The sequence below is a fragment of the Schistocerca gregaria genome, chromosome X, assembly GCF_023897955.1.
Source record: "Schistocerca gregaria isolate iqSchGreg1 chromosome X, iqSchGreg1.2, whole genome shotgun sequence".
NCBI lineage: Eukaryota > Metazoa > Arthropoda > Insecta > Orthoptera > Acrididae > Schistocerca > Schistocerca gregaria.
The window spans coordinates 756,797,607-756,814,001 of NC_064931.1; positions in this window are offsets into that span (position 1 = coordinate 756,797,607).

Here is a 16,395-nt window from a genome sequence, read left to right on the forward strand (position 1 = left end):
TTCTCACTGGTCGGGACTAGGCTGTTACACCGTTCCGAAAAAGGATGTCATGAGGTTTCAGGCATGTCATATGTCGGGTACATGTCAAATGGTGGGTATTCCCCAACTGAGAGAGGCTCGTAAATTACACTGTATAAGTCATTAGCAAATTGACGGTGGTAGCACGGCGTTCATTCAGGTGCGGTGTGAGCATCTAAAACATGGCACCAAAAATAGAGATTGAAGTGCGCTCTGTCGCTGAAGAGGTATGCAATCGTCAAGCTCTTAAACCACGTTATAACGTGGTGCTTGGAAACTGGATAATGTATGTCCTCCAGAATGAGAAGGAATTGCAGGCTGACGTTTTTGGTGAGGCATGGAGGTAACATACCAGTATCCATTCCAAGAGTGGTCATACATGATGCATCGATGGTCATGTGAGACGATGCTCATCAGTATCCTCACTGTGGCAGCCAGAACATCACGGTGATTGAGCTTGTCAAATATGGTGAAGTTGCTGGGGCATTTACCATTAATGACACAGTACCACAAGGCTCGTGCAGCGGTTGTAAGGAAGGGCACATGAATGTTCTTCCACACTGCTGTCTAACAGATATCTGTGAGGAGATTCTCCAACATATTGCAGGAGGTACATTGCGAAAACAGCTTGTAAAAGTCTATTGCTTATGGCGAGTGCATAGTCAGAAGGGTATCAAGCAAGTATCTGAGTTCGACAAAGTAGTTCGATATGTGGGAAAGTGTTGTACAATGTGGGCCACATTGATCTGGGAGGCTAGGGCGAGAACCTTAAAGAGTCTGTGCATAAGGGACATGGAAGGCCCTTGTCAATGCCTTGTCACAGGAGTTAAATGGAAAACAGATGTCCTGGCTCTAATATGGATGAACCGAGACCTCCAACTGAAGTGAGGAAGATTATGGTGCCGTAGCAGACTTTAAAGATGGTTCCTATGGCTATGAAGTACCCAAAGGCCTCCTGGAATATTGTCCTAGGACCATTGGCAGAGGGTAGATTTGGATAACCTGAGCCATCTTAGTTGTGACATAGGTGTTGATGTAGGCCACTCGCTGGATTGGATTCAGGCTGCGGTGGAGGTAGTGTTGGATGTCGGCTTGTATCATCTGAAGCAAATGGGGGTAGGTGTACGCTGCTATACAGTGGATGTGTCCAGTAAGTGTAATACCTAGATAACAGAGTATGCCTACTGTGGGAAGCGGCAGTGCTCCTTCGTCTTCGAGGCCATGACCAATGTTCATAATCTCTGATTTGGCCACATTGAGGACGCTTCCCAAAGTTCTTCCATACTGTCAGATTCATGCGATGGCACTATGTATTTCATAGGTGTAGGTGGTAAGAACAGGAAGTCGTCTGCATACACCCAGCAACGGAAAGTATTGCTGCTTAGGGTGACTCCCGTATGGTGCAGTAGGAGGCCTCTCATAAGGGGTTAGCGAGTGATGGAGAATACAGTGGACGCGGGACATTCCTATCTGATGGAACGCCGTATTGGAATCGGCCCCGCCTGTCGCCTATTGACTTGAATGTTTGATGAAGCACTGGTAATCAGGCGTCTCAGGGTGTTGGCGAATGGCAGAGGAAACCCCATATGCTTCGCCACCGGTAGAAGGGCCTGGTGTTGGATCCTATGAAAAGTGCTGTCGAAGTCAACTGATATCAGTGCCGTACAGAGGCGGCAGGATATGGCAAGTGCGACGAAATTCCGACATTTGCCCATGGCAGTTTTCAGGTTGGACCCATGGCCCTGCGACGTCCGCTCAGTGAAAGGATTGAGGGCAGTACAGTGTATACGAATGCTACCAATAGGCACGCATAGATCAATCTCATAGACTGCAATGAGAAGAGTAGGGGGACGGATGTTTGTGATCTCTGGACCTCGGGATGGCTTATGCGCTGCACTTAAATTCTGGCCAGAAAGGCCGTTATCACTTGCACGTTGGGAGTGAGCAGCTTTGGTCCACCGTTGAACCATCAGGTCATGAAATGCACAGTAGAACTAAATCTGAAGGCTGTCTGGGCCTGGCAATTTGTTCGTCACGCCTTTGGCGTTAGCATCCGCCACTTCATCCTTAGTAATTGCCACTGCCAAGGATGTTGCTCTGTAGTGTCGAGAGTACGCCTGATATGTCAGAGGACGTCCTCAGATGTTTCATGGTCCACAGTTCTGGTGTCGCAAAATTGTTGAGAGTGGTCAGCAAAGGTGGACACAATAGGCACCTATGTTCTGACATGGCTACTGTCTTGTGTGAGGAGGTAGTAATAATCCGTTGAAGACGACGACGATGGTCGGAAGTGCTACAGAGCATAGATGGTGTTTCCTTCGGCGTGATATCGTGCCTGTGTGATGTCACAACCATACCCTGTAGCTTATTGCGTTTCGATGAAAGGCGCTTGACACTAATACGTTGCCATTTCCTGAGCGTTTCAGGTGATGGAAGATGGTGATGGCGTTCCTGTAGCATGGTGCACTAATAATTCATAGTTTCATGGTGTCACACAGCCGATTCTTTCCCGCATTGGACCATCTCCTTTGTGATCTTTGGTTTGGCGCAGTTGAGCCACCACATCATTGTAGATGGGTACCTGGTAAGGCAGCGTTCACAGAAAGTCCACACTGCTCTGATGCACTGTTTCGACAAATCTGGTCACAGAAGACGGACATGTTAAGCTACCATGTCCCATGAGTGCACCAGACTGACTGTGGTGGCAAAAGGAGGTAGCTGATGAATGCGCAGTGGTCGGAAAACGCACTTGGCCATTTTTCCGCGGCGAGTACTTTCGACTGGAAGATGTCGGAGACGTAGGTGCGATCTATCCTGCTTGCAGAATGGCTTGTAAGATGTGTGTGGCCAGAGGCGTAGCGGTAGACCTTCTCCCGCGCGTCAATAGAGCAGAGTTCTTCCACTATTGTGTATTGGGCTGGGCACAGTGAATAGTCGGGATGTTAGACTTTCGGATGCAATACGCAATTAAAGTCACCTCCAACTACAGTTTGGTCGAAACGGGCAAGGAATAGGGGGTGACGTCTACAGAGTAAAAAATAGAACATTGACATCAATTGTATGTGCCTGGCGGAGCATACAGATTTGTGACACGCACTCCGAATATGGTACTGGTCATGCCACCTGTAGACCAGCAGCCTCTCTCGGACATAGATTGCCACCCTACGCCCAGCCTTATCATCAACAGAGTGGTACAAGTTGTATCTATAAATATCCAGAATCGTCACAATATGCACCTCTTGTAATAAAGCAACGTAGAATCTGATGCGCGAATCATGTCTCACAGTAACTGTATCTTTACTGTGCTGCGAATCATATTAGTATTGACTTTTCCCACTCTGTACGCTTGTACGGGGCTCGTTTAAAGTTGATCCACTATCGCTGAGAGAAGAAGTGAGTGTAGTCAACGTGTGACATTACCCCATCCCGCCCGACTGTTGGGGCACATTTGTAAGTAATTCCTGGATGGCGGTAACTGTGTACGTTGACCCCAGTACGACCACCGACATGTCTTCTTCATCGTTTTCCTATGCCATTGCGGTACGGGAGTGTTCGATGTCCATACAGTCTTATCCAATGGGGAGCGGCTGTACGATGCTGGCAGAGAGACAACTGTCTCAACATGCACGCTGTTTGTTACGCCATGTATAGAGAGGCCAGGACTCAGCATTATCGTTGTGCAAGGTTGCGCTGACATCGGGATGAGTGTCGTCCGCATGTGTGACGTCAGCATCTACGTGAATGAGATTGTCATTGGTTCCTGGCATAGACATGCGCCTCCACTCGCACCGCCGAGACGGACGCTGCTTGCTTTTGAGCATGTCCTGTGTCAGATGACGGCAATGAGTCCCGCAATCCAGGTTCAAAAGTTTCTGTCAGCAGCATAAGCTAACCAAGTGTGGACATGATAGCGACGCCGATGGAGGAACCTGCTGTGTGACGCCCTCCGCCCCCTCCTTCCCCCCCCCCCCCCCTGTCAATTGGTCCCCCCTCGTTCAAATAGTCCCTTTTGTATGGCTGTTGGATGTTGTGGGGGCTAAGCAGCAGACTTCGTGCAATAGTGTCGACGGAAAACATTGCTGCATACGTCACCGACAGAGCAGTCGGGTTGGGTGGGGATGTCACGTCCATAGGTGGTAACTGTGTGATCCATCACTGTATACATTCCAACCCAAGATGTCCTTCTTTTCCGCATCCTGAGAGCCCGAGCACATGCAGGGTTGTCCGTCATACGTCATACAGGATAATTTCTCTGCAGCCCTCAATGCAGAAGTACAAGGGCATGTGGCTAGAAATATCGATATGCACTTCTCATACACTATTCAAAACGGTATATGTCTTGAGCTGTGCCTGTTTCTCAGCTACGTGGTCAAGGACCATGCCATAGGGACAGAGGGTGGTTATCACAGCTTTAGGAGGTAGTTCAAAAAGCAGCTCGAAAACTCTAATTGTCTGGATGCCCAGCCCCGCTTGGTCGATGGTTGCAGTGCTTACGTTGCCATATGTCTGGCAGAAGAGGATTCCTATGACGTCCAACGCTGTTATCTTTACGGTCGATATAAACACAAGCATCGGCAAATGTTGCATCGCGCACAGAACACAGCCACATCTCCTTACTGTAGCCCTGCCAGAGGCAGAATTCCGACTGAGCTACCTGAGTATGACTCACGACCCCTCGTCCTCGCAGCTTTGCTTCTGCCAGTACCTCGTCTCCTACCATCCAAACTTCACAGAAGTTCTCCTGCGAACCTTGCAAGACTAGCACTACTGAAAGAAAGGATATTGTGGAGACATGGCTTAGCCACAGACTGGGGGATGTTTCTGGAATAAAATTTTCACTCCTAAATCCACCAGGAAGTTTCATATCAGCGCACATTCCGCTGTAGAGTGAAAATTTCATTCTGGAAACATCCTCCAGTTTGTGGCTAAACCATGTTTCCGCAATATCCTTTACTCCAGGAGTGTTAGTCTTGCAAAGTTTGCAGCAGAACTTCTGAAGTTTGGAAGGTAGGAGACGAGGTACAGATGGAAGTAAAACTGTGAGGAGAGGTCGTGAGTCGTTCTTGGGTAGCTCAGTCTGTAGAGCGCTTGCTCTGAAAGGCAAAGGTCCTGAGTTTGAGTCTCAGTCTCAGTCACAGTACCGCCAAGCAAAGTTATTTCGTAAGTCTTAAGATATAAATAACATAAATAATGTATATTACACAAAAATTTTGCAGCTTTGATATTGGGTTTATGTTTCCTAGTTTGGAACTTAATAGTGCAGTCAGATTAGTAACAGCTATGCATCTCGTTTTGCTTTAATTAAGATAGATAAGGCTATAATTACCAAATTTCAAGGTCGAAACTGACAGCAGTAATCCATTTCTTATTTGATTTAAAGTTAATTGATTACTATCAATACTTTCTAACACAATCTGAAGTTCATTAGTTATTTAGTTAGTTAATTGCATGTTCTGTATACTATTTGAACGATTATTTTATCGAAATGATGTGGAATGAGTCAGTGTAAAGGGTACGATTGTGTACATGATTTGTGTTGACATTAGCGAACTCATTTTTATTTTTAGTCCAACTCATGCAACTACACTTAATCTTTTTACTGGCTACCAGTTTTTAAGCAGATTTCATCATTGGAAGAGAAAGAGTCGTCCAGAAGAAATCATTTTAAATCAAATTTAAATGTTACAGTTAACTACAACCCTTCCTTCTGCTCATTGTAGAGCTTCTTGATTTTGTTCATGATATAGTTTTCCTGAAAGGTCAAGATGAAGAATACTGTTGATACTGCTCATATTATATCACCTGACGTTTTTATAATAACTGCAATTGGTAGAGTTAATGCAATTTCTACATCAAAAATTAAGAAGATTACAGCAACTAAGAAAAATCGTAGGGGAAACAGTATTCAAACTGAGCTTTTTGGGTTAAATCCACAGTCAAATGGTGGTCTTTTTTCTCAGTAATTGATTAATTTTCAAGGGATTGTTACAAGAATTATAACAATTATTGCTGCAATAATTTCTTATGAAAATTTATGTAGATACAACTAGAATTGCTTTCCTTGATTAATGATGAAGCTTTTTGATTGAAAATGAAATGTACTATTTATACTAGGATAACATCTACCTCATCAGTAAATTGAGATGTAAAACAATATTCAAACGACATCTAAAAATGTCAATATCATGCAGCAGCTTCAAATCCAAAGTGTAAGAACCGATTCATTGAATGTCAAGATAAGCATGTTGTTAAATAGTTGTTCCAATTATAACATGATGTTCATGGAATCCTATAGCAACAAAGAATGTTGATCCATGAACTGTGTCAGCAATAGTTAAAGGCACTTCTCAGTATCTGTATAGCTGCAATATCGTGAAATACAATAATGGTAATGTATGTTGTGTATGATTACATTCTGTAAGTCTATGGTGTGCTCATGTTACAGTTACTCCTGATGCAGGAAGAATAGCTGTATTAAGTCATGGAATTTGTATGGGTTTCGAATGTTGAATTCCTGTTGGTGTCAGTAGTAGGTGCTAGTCTTCTACTTTAAAAAGTTCAAAATAATGCTAGGAAGAATAGGATTTTAGATGAAATAAATAAAATTATTCCTCATCATAATCCAGTAGAAACTGGAATGTACCTTGTCAAGCTACATCTCGTCATCATTGGGTTATTGTAAGTAATGTAATTCCAAACCCACTGATGACAACGTTATTAGTTGCTCTAGTCAATGGTCAAGGTCTATCATTTACTAGATGAAATGAGTGATTTGATTTCAGTATATCTCTATAGAATGCAGATTTCCTAGAACTGAGAAGACATAAGCTTAGATTACTGCAACTTCTGATTGTAGGCTTAATAGTAATATTCATTCAATGTTTATTGGTGAAATTAAGTTTAGTGCTATTGAGGATCCTGTGATTCCTAATAGTATTAACAGTAAGTGTCCACCAGTTATGTTTATGGCTACTTGTCCTGCTAATGCTCCTAGTTGAATAACTTTTCTAGTTGCTTCAATTAAAACCATAAATAATATGAATGCAGCAGATGTACCTTGAGGTACTACATGTGTGAATATGTTATTGGTGTGGTTAATTCATGCAAATAATATAATCTTAATCATATAGGTGAAACAATTGCAAATGTTAGTGCTAGACATCCAGTTCTTGTAATAATGTATGCAAGTAATCTTATAAAATTATTAGATAGTATCATAATAAAAATTGAGATAATGATGAATGTCGTTTCATTAAATGGTTTTGGTCCTAATAGCGTTCTAAATTCTTGTGAAAAGTTAAATTTAACTTTTTCAGATAGTATTATTCCACACTGCTGTTAATTGAAATAATAAAGGGATTAATAATAAGACTTATAAATATCTTAGCTCAGTTTAATAGTAAAATGAAGTTGTTAGTTGATAGACTAAATGTAAGGAATAGATTTGTATCATTTTCAGAATACATTCTTTCTTTCAGTCAATGTTTTTTGTTCATTTAACAGAGTATCGTTTAAACAAGAAAAATGTACAACTTTTGCGCTCCTGTCTTCCTTAGTTGTGTGTAATATTACAGTATATTCTTAATTTTTACTTTATGGACATCATAGCCAAACATCTCAAGAAGTTGATTACAAAACACTATCAAATAGAAAACAACAGAACAGTGATAAACATAGGAAACCTAACAGAACACATACGGAACATACAGGTACCACCCACAGCATCACTCATTTCTTTCAACATAGAAAATATGTATAGCTCCGTCCCTATCACAGAAACAATAGAAATCATAGAACAAAATCTCACATCCTACAGCAACCTCACCACAGTTTGAGAATGAATATTACCTACAAAGTGATGGACTGTCCATGGGAACCCAATATCAGGATCATTAGCAAACATTTCATCAGTCAACGAGAAAATCAGATATTTGAAAAGATAATCACTAATGAAAGTTTTAAAATCATGTATTGGTACAGATATGTGGATGACATTATTTGTCTGGTGGGTGACCCAGCTGAAAAAAATAGATGAACTCCACTCAGAAATCAATGAAGCTCATCAGAGCATAAAACTCACACTTGAAAAATAAAATCAAATACATTTTCTTGACATAACAATAAAAAAAGAAAATGAAAAACATACATTTAACATCTTTATAAAACCAACAGCCACAAACACTATAATACATTCCACATGTAATCATCCCCACTATCATAAGCTTGCAGCACTAAGACATATGTTACATACATTAAACAGGATCTCACTCAACAAGAAAAACGATGAAAAAGAAATGAGTACAATCAAACAAACAGCTTGGAACAATGGGTATGATACACATGTAGTATACAGGCTCAAGAAACAAACAAAAAACATAAATACAAAACAAACACAGCACTTCCAGAATGCAAGATAACTCACAAACTGAAACAAATAAAAAACATAAATACAAAACAAACACAGCACTTCCAGAATGCAAGATAACTCACAAGCTGAAAACTCACAAACACACACAACAAACACACACAATGACAACATCACACAGAAAAGAACCAGATCGTACACTATGATTGACACACATAAATTAACACACAAAGATGCAAACATCCAAAAGAGACAGGGCTTCCAAATAGCATATAAGACCGGGCAAACTTTCCTATGTAGTATACATAGACGTGAGATGCAGGAATTTCAAAAACACGGTACAAAGAATATAACAGGAGTTGGAAGTACGAAACATTCCACAGTTGCAGAACATTTAAAACACTAGCACCAGAGTAGAAGATTCGCCAACCAACCTACAATCAAGATAGCTGTCAAAACTACACTCCTATCCGGACAGCAGTGGGAAGGTGAGGAAACGTACACTGCCGTTACATACACTAACTCCAGGGCAGGTAACTGGGGCGTTAGCAGCCACGAGGCAGGAAAAATACCTCTGGTTGAACTTCACAACTAGTAACAAACTGAACGAAATAAATAGTAATTAGAAGTCCAGGAAAGCTAGTCAGATTCGCCTTCCCCAAGCACTCCACTCGCTGCTCTTCGCCTCGGATTTCGGAATTAAGTGAGCAGAACCTTCCGTTTGTCGCACCGTCTATCTGCAAGTGTGTCCCAATTCAGACTTTCTACGAGATTTGTAACACTCTCGCGATGGCTAAATGTACCAGTCATGAATCTTGCCGCTCTTCTTTGGACCTTCTCAATCTCCTGAATGAGACCCAACTGGTAAGGTTCCCATACAGACGAACAATACTCTAAGACTGGACGAACTAACGTATTGTAAGCAATTTCCTTTGTTGAACGACTGCACCGCTTCAGGATTCTACCAATAAACTGCAATCTAGAGTTCGCCTTGCCCGTTACTTGTGTAATCTGATCATTCCATTTGAGATCCTTTTGAACAGTCACACCCAAATACTTGACTGATTTTACCGCTTCCAAAGACTGATTATTTGTTTTGTACTAATACATTAATGCGGATTTTCGCCTTGTTATATGCAGTAGGTTAAACTTACTAATATTGAGAGATAACTGCCTGTCATTACACCACGCATTTATTTTCTGCAAATCCTCATTGATTTGTTCATATCTTTCGTGTGATACCACTTTCCTGTAGACTACATCATCATCATTCTAATGCCGCTGTCAGTACCATCAACCAGATCGTTTATGTAAATCTTAAAAAGCAGCGGACCTATTAGGCTGCCCTGGTGCACACCTGGAGAGACGCTTGTTTCTGTTGAAGTTACCCCGTTCAGGACGACATACTGCTCCCTATCTGTTAGAAAACTTTCTATCCAACCGCATATGTCATCGGATAGACCGTAAGCGCGCACTTTTTGGAGCAAGCGACAGTGCGGAACTGAGTCTAACGCCTTTCGAAAGTCGATAAATATGGCATCAACCTGGGAGCCGGTATCTAGAGCCTGTTGTATATCATGCACAAAGAGGGCCAGCTGTGTCTCGCATGACCGCTGTTTCCTAAAACCGTGCTGGTTTCTACAGAGGAGCTTCTCAGAGTCTAGAAAGGTCATTATGTCTGAACACAAAATATGTTCCATGATTCTAAAACAAATCGATGTCAGTGAAATTGGCCGGTAATTATGTGCATCCGATTTTCTGCCCTTTTTACAGATTGCTGTGACCTGGGCCTTCTTCCAGTCCCGTGGAACTCTCCGCTGTTCCAATGATCTCTGATAGATGATGGATAAGAATGGTGTTATATTTGTAGCATAGCCAACATAAAATCTTATGGGGATACCGTCTGGGCCAGATGCCTTCCAGGCGTCTAAGGATCTTAACTGTTTTACAATCCCAGATACACTAAATACTATGTCAGCCATCCTTGCGTTTGTTCGATGGTTGAAAGGGGGAATGGAGCTTCAGACCTTTACCGTAAATGAGTTTTTGAAAGCTAGGTTTAGAATTTCGGCCTTCTGTTTATCATCATCAGTTACATTACCCGTACTGTCAGCAAGAGAAGGTATTGAATTATTTGTAGCGTTCATAGATTTTACGTACGACCAAAATTTTTTGGGGTTATTTTTAGAATCTGCAGATAAAATATTGCTTTCAAATTCGTTAAAAGGATCCCTCATTGTCCTTCTGACAGCTGCTTTCATTTCGTATAATTTATGTTTGTCAGCTGGGCAGTGACTACGTTTAAAATGACTGTGCAAAATTCTCTGCTTTCTCAGCAACTTCCTAATCTATTATTTGTACCAAGGTGGATCCTGCCCTTTCCCTGTATTTTTGCTGGGCACATACTTCTCTAGCACATGGTGGACAATACCTTTAAACTCGGATGCTCAATATATTTGTGTCCCGCGGTGAATGCATGGAGCTGACTATGAAGATATTAATTAATGACACTTTTATTTGCTTTCACAAAGAAGAAAACTCTATGCTGTTTTTTTCTCCAATGACATAGAAGCCACAACGACATTATCGTCGCTAATACCTTGTTCTAAATTATCTTCCTCAGAAAGATCAGGTCTGTTTGTCACCAAGATATCTAATATGTTCCCATCTCGAGTTGGTTTTCTAAAAAATTGCTCAAGGTTGTATGTTGAGAGCACTCCTAGAATAACTTCACACAAATCTTTGCTTCTGCCCTGTGATAAACGTGTAATTTTCCCAGCCAGTGAATGCCAGTTTAAAATCTCCACCTATAACTAATGGATAATTTGGATACTGACTTCCTATATACTCAAGACTTTACCTGAAACGTTCTGCGACGTTTGTTGCGGATGCTGGTGGTCTATAAAAACATCCCAATACAGCGATCAATCCTTGTCTGATTGACAGCTTTATCCAGACTATTTCACAGTCCGACCCAATATCGATCTCAACTGCGTTTAAACAGCTTTTAACTGCAATGAACACACCACCTCCCAGAGCATCAGTCCTATCCTTCCTAAACATTGTCCAATCCGAGTTGAAAATTTCACTGATTTTTATGTCTGGTTTGAACCAGCTTTCGGTACCTAATACAATATTGGCATTGCTACTGTTTATTTAGGAGAGTAACTCGGAGATCTTGCTACAGACACTTCGACGATTTCCTAGCATGAGATGAAGCATATTTAAATCCTTTGGAATTACCCGTTTAGGCGAACTAATAATTTTTACAGTTGTCACACCCACATCAGTGACATGAACTGGTAATTTTTCAGGCCAACGGTTTGCTTCCCGAGGGGAGGAACCTAATCTAAAAAAAAAAAAAAAATGTGAACGCCACAAGTACTGTGCTACCCATGTAGCTGCTAGCTGTGTGTAGTGCACCCCTGATCTCTAGAGAGGCGTCATACAACCTTCCACCCCATAGCGTAGCTCGAGGAACCTACAATTATTTTCGTCACAGAGTCGACGTGGTCTCTGGTTTAGATTCTCCACTCGCCTCCAAACCAAAGGACCCCGGTCCACCCTGAGTACGATGCTGCAAGATCATCTGCTTGGCTTCCACTACTCGAGAGATGGACGCCGCCTTCGCCAATTTAGCCAGCCGTCTAAAGGACCCAAGGATTTCCTCGGAACCCCGACGACAGGCATTGTTGTTACCGACATATCTAAGAGATTCAAGTTCTTTAGGATAATCACTGTACAATCGTGTAGGTTTCCCATGAGGTCCAGTCGCCTTTCCTCTGTTGAGTGCTTTTGGTTCACAAGGAGAAGCCATTGTAGTGCCAGTATAGTACCATCAGAGATGCAGCTTCCATATGTGTTCTTGAGGCCAAGGGACATGGTGGAAGATCTGTGGCACTTTTCTGGACTCTCCAGCGGGATCTATGTGATTCTGCAAGTGCTCAAAGAAGGAATCAAAGCATGCTCCATGAATGCTGACTCGATTGCCGACTTCATGTTCTCCTTGAACATGTGGACCATGTGCTCCACCTCGTCATTGAATTGTGGGTGAAACAGAGGATTAAGAAGATGTAGGTCGCAAAATCAGTGGAGATGAATTCACCCAATTATCCTAGACAGGCCTTCGGTAGAGAAAACTTGTGCCAGGTCCTTGATTATAGGCTCCCTCACTGTGAATTTCAAATGTGAATCCACATCTATGGTCCACAACGAATTTGAGAAAAGAAAAGTACCGTAAAATCTGTGTGCGCATGCTCCCATGGACCTGGTGGTTGAAGTCAGACGGGTAAAACATAAGGGATGTGGCTTTTCATGGTGTGCAGTCAATACATGAGCGCGACAGGTGCTCAGTATCTTCATCGATTACTGACCATAAAAGTCGCGACGTGCTACGATTTTCGTATGGGATGTGCACCAGTGTCCAAGTCGTAATAATGAGAGGATCATGGTGCCGAGCACGGATGTGGTGACCACCTTGTGGGATTGGTACTCTGTGAATAGCAGCAGGATGCCATCCTGAACAGTTAATCGATGTCTTACATCTAAATCTATGTCTATATTGTGCAAACCTTCTCACTGTGTATGGCGGAAGATACTTTATGCGTCACTATCACTTTCTCCCTCTCCTGTTCCAATCCCGAAAGGTTTGAGTAAGTACGATTTTTGAAGTCACCTATGTGAACTCTAATTCTCTAATTTTGCCTCATTGGCTTTTCGAGAGATACGCGTAAGAGGAAGTAATGTATTGGTTGACTCTTCTAGGAACGTAACTTCTCGAAACATTAACAGTAAATCGCACTGTGATGCAGAACGCCTCTCTTGGAGCGTCTGCCAATGGAGTTGGCTGAGCATCTGTGAGATGCTTTGGCGCTTACTACATGAACCTGTCCCTGCACTAAGTGTCGATCCTATGTACATCTACCTGTATTTTGGTACAATTATCTAGTGTTGCAACTTCTCTGCATACACCATCATCCACAAAAGCCTATGGGAATTTGTCTAATGTGAGACACACTGCCATTTTGATATGGGCTGCTTGTGGTCGAATTTGGGGTCTGAGTCCACCACAAGCCTGGAATCCGTCTCCGTGATAAAATGACGTCTTTGAAGTGATCTGGTCCGACAACGCTAAGTAGAGATATGCTGCCAGGCAGTCAGACCAGCACGTTTACACGCTTTTAATGGTTTTACTCAGTGTACTATTTTTTTATTCACCCGCAATTGCTGGCACCGCTATGAGAATTTGTCTAATGTATGACACACTGCCGCGCGGGATTAGCCGAGCAGTCTTAGGCGTTGCAGTCATGGACTGTGAGGCTGGTCCCGCCGGAGGTTCGAGTCCTCCCTCGGGCATGGGGGTGTGTGTGTTTGTCCTTAGGATAATTTAGGTTAAGTAGTGTGTAAGCTTAGGGACTGATGACCTTAGCAGTTAAGTCCCATAAGATTTCACACGCATCAGAACATTTTTTGTGACACTCTTCCATGTTGACATGAGCTGTTTGTGGTCGAATTTGGGGTCTGAGTCCACCACAAGCCTGGAATGCTTGTCCGTGATAAAATGACGTCTAGTAGGCTGGTACACATTTTGGTATTCATACGCAGCCGCGAACAATTACCACCAGGCCGGCCGTTGTGGTCGGGCGGTTCTAAGCGCTTCATTCCGGAACCTCGCTGCTGCTAAGGTCGCAGGTTCGAATCCTGCCTCGGGCATGGATGTGTGTGATGTCTTTAGGTTCGTTAGGTTTAAGTAGATCTAATTCTAGGGGACTGATGACCTCAGATGTTAAGTCCCATAGTGCTTAAAGCCATTTGAACCATTTGAACCAATTATCACCAGCCTAATCGTTGAGCTGTCTAAGCCGATGAGTAAGATGGCGGAAAAAACAACGCGGACAACGTTTCGTAGATTGTGGCGACGCGTACTTAATTATCACACAGAGAGGTGTGCAACTGGCCTACTGCATAAATAATTAATTTCTACATGTTCTTTCTCTATTTTCACGTACTACTGGGTCTAGACCAGGCCTCTTTTACATATACTTGATGGGGTGGTTCTGAAATACCACGTTCACTCACTAATAAGACTGCTCCAGAACCATAATGGAACGCGTCAGTAATTAATATCAGCATTTTCTGAGAAGAGTAGAGGACTTACAGTGTTGACTGTGATGCTTTTTTGAGCAAGTGACACCCATTATTGTAGGTGAGTGGCCAGATAAATTTTGTTCCTTTCTTACAAAGTGTGCTCAAAGGTTGCAACATCACCGCTACATTAGGTATACACTGATAAGCCAAAAAATTATGACCACTGCCTACTGCGGCGTTGGATGCCGCCTGGTGGCGATGGGGGCATTTGACGCGGTAGCACGTGACGCTGTAGCAAAAGTATGTAAGTGGAGCAGACTCGGACAGGGAATCATTCTAGTGAAGATATGGGCAGCAAATGGGGAAATCCATTGAGATAGCGACTTTGACAAAGAGCAGATAAGACAAAAGCAGTAAGACAAAAAGGAAAATGTATCTGTCAACCAAGAATAGTTCCAATGCTGATGATTTAGCTAAGTACAAGGAATACTGTAAAATATTTTTAAAAAAGTAATTCAGACATCTAAACAAATGCACTACCAGAATAAGATAGCAATGTCAGTGAACAAAATAAAAACAATATGGAATATAGTGAAGGAGGAGACTGGTAGAACAGGAAAGGAACAGGAGCAAATAGCATTAAGGGTAGATGACACATTAGTAACCGATGGGCATAGTGTGGCAAATCTATTTAACAAGTACTTTATATCCGTTACCGATAGAATGGGATTGTCAGGATCAGTAAATAATGCCCCTGAATATCTGAAACTAGCCTTTACAAATAGCTTCAGGTACATGAATATGTCACTCACTTCACCAAAAGAAATAACTTACATAATAAAATCTTGAAAAAGAAAGCATTCTAGTGGTTACGATGAAATATCAACAAAGTTAATTAGGGCATGTTCTTGTGAGTTTAGTACAATTCTAAGTTACTTGTGTAACCAGTCAATTATAACTGGGACATTTCCTGACTGGCTAAAATATGCTGATGTTAAGCCTCTATTCAAGAAAGGGGATAAAGAGATACCATCAAACTACAGACCGATTTCACTTTTGACAGCATTCTCAAAAATTTTAGAAAAAGTAATGTACAAGCAGCTTCTCAACCATCTGACGACAAATAACATATTATCAAGAAAACAGTTTGGATTTGTGGACGGCTCTGATACCGAGAAGGCTATTTACACCTTCAGTGAAAAATGTACTTAATTCATTAAATAACAAATTACAAGCAGCAGGTATTTTCTGTGATTTGTCAAAGGCATTTGATTGTGTGAACCACAACATCCTTTTAAATAAATTAGAATTCTATGGTGTCACGGGCAGTGCTGCAAAATGGTTCAAGTCATACATCGATAACAGGAAACAAAGGGTGTCAGTCAAGGGACTAGTGAATTAAGTCATCAGTCATCATCAGAATGGGAAGAAATTACCTGTGGTGTCTCACAAGGATCCATCTTAGGGCCATTGCTTTTTCTTGTGTACATTAATAATCTCTCATCAGTTACACTGCCAGAAGCAGAGTTCGTTTTGTTTCCAGATGACACAAGTATTGCAATAAATAGTATGTCGAGCGTAGTTCTAGAAAAATCTGCTAATGATATTTTCATGGATATTAATAAATGGTTTAAAGCCAACTCACTGACATTAAACTTGAAAAGGCTCACTATATGCAGTTCAGAACCTGTAAGAGGTTTCCACCCAGCATATGCATAAAGTATGAAGAGGAGCAGATAGAAGAGGTTGACAGTCTTAAATTCCTGGGATTACAACTTGACAATAAATTCAGTTGGGAGGAGCAAACCACAGAACTGCAGAAACGCCTTAACAAATCTGTATTCGCAATTCGAGTGTTAGCAGACATAGGCGACATAAAAATGAAAAAGCTTCTATACTTTGCCTACTTTCATTCCATAATGTCA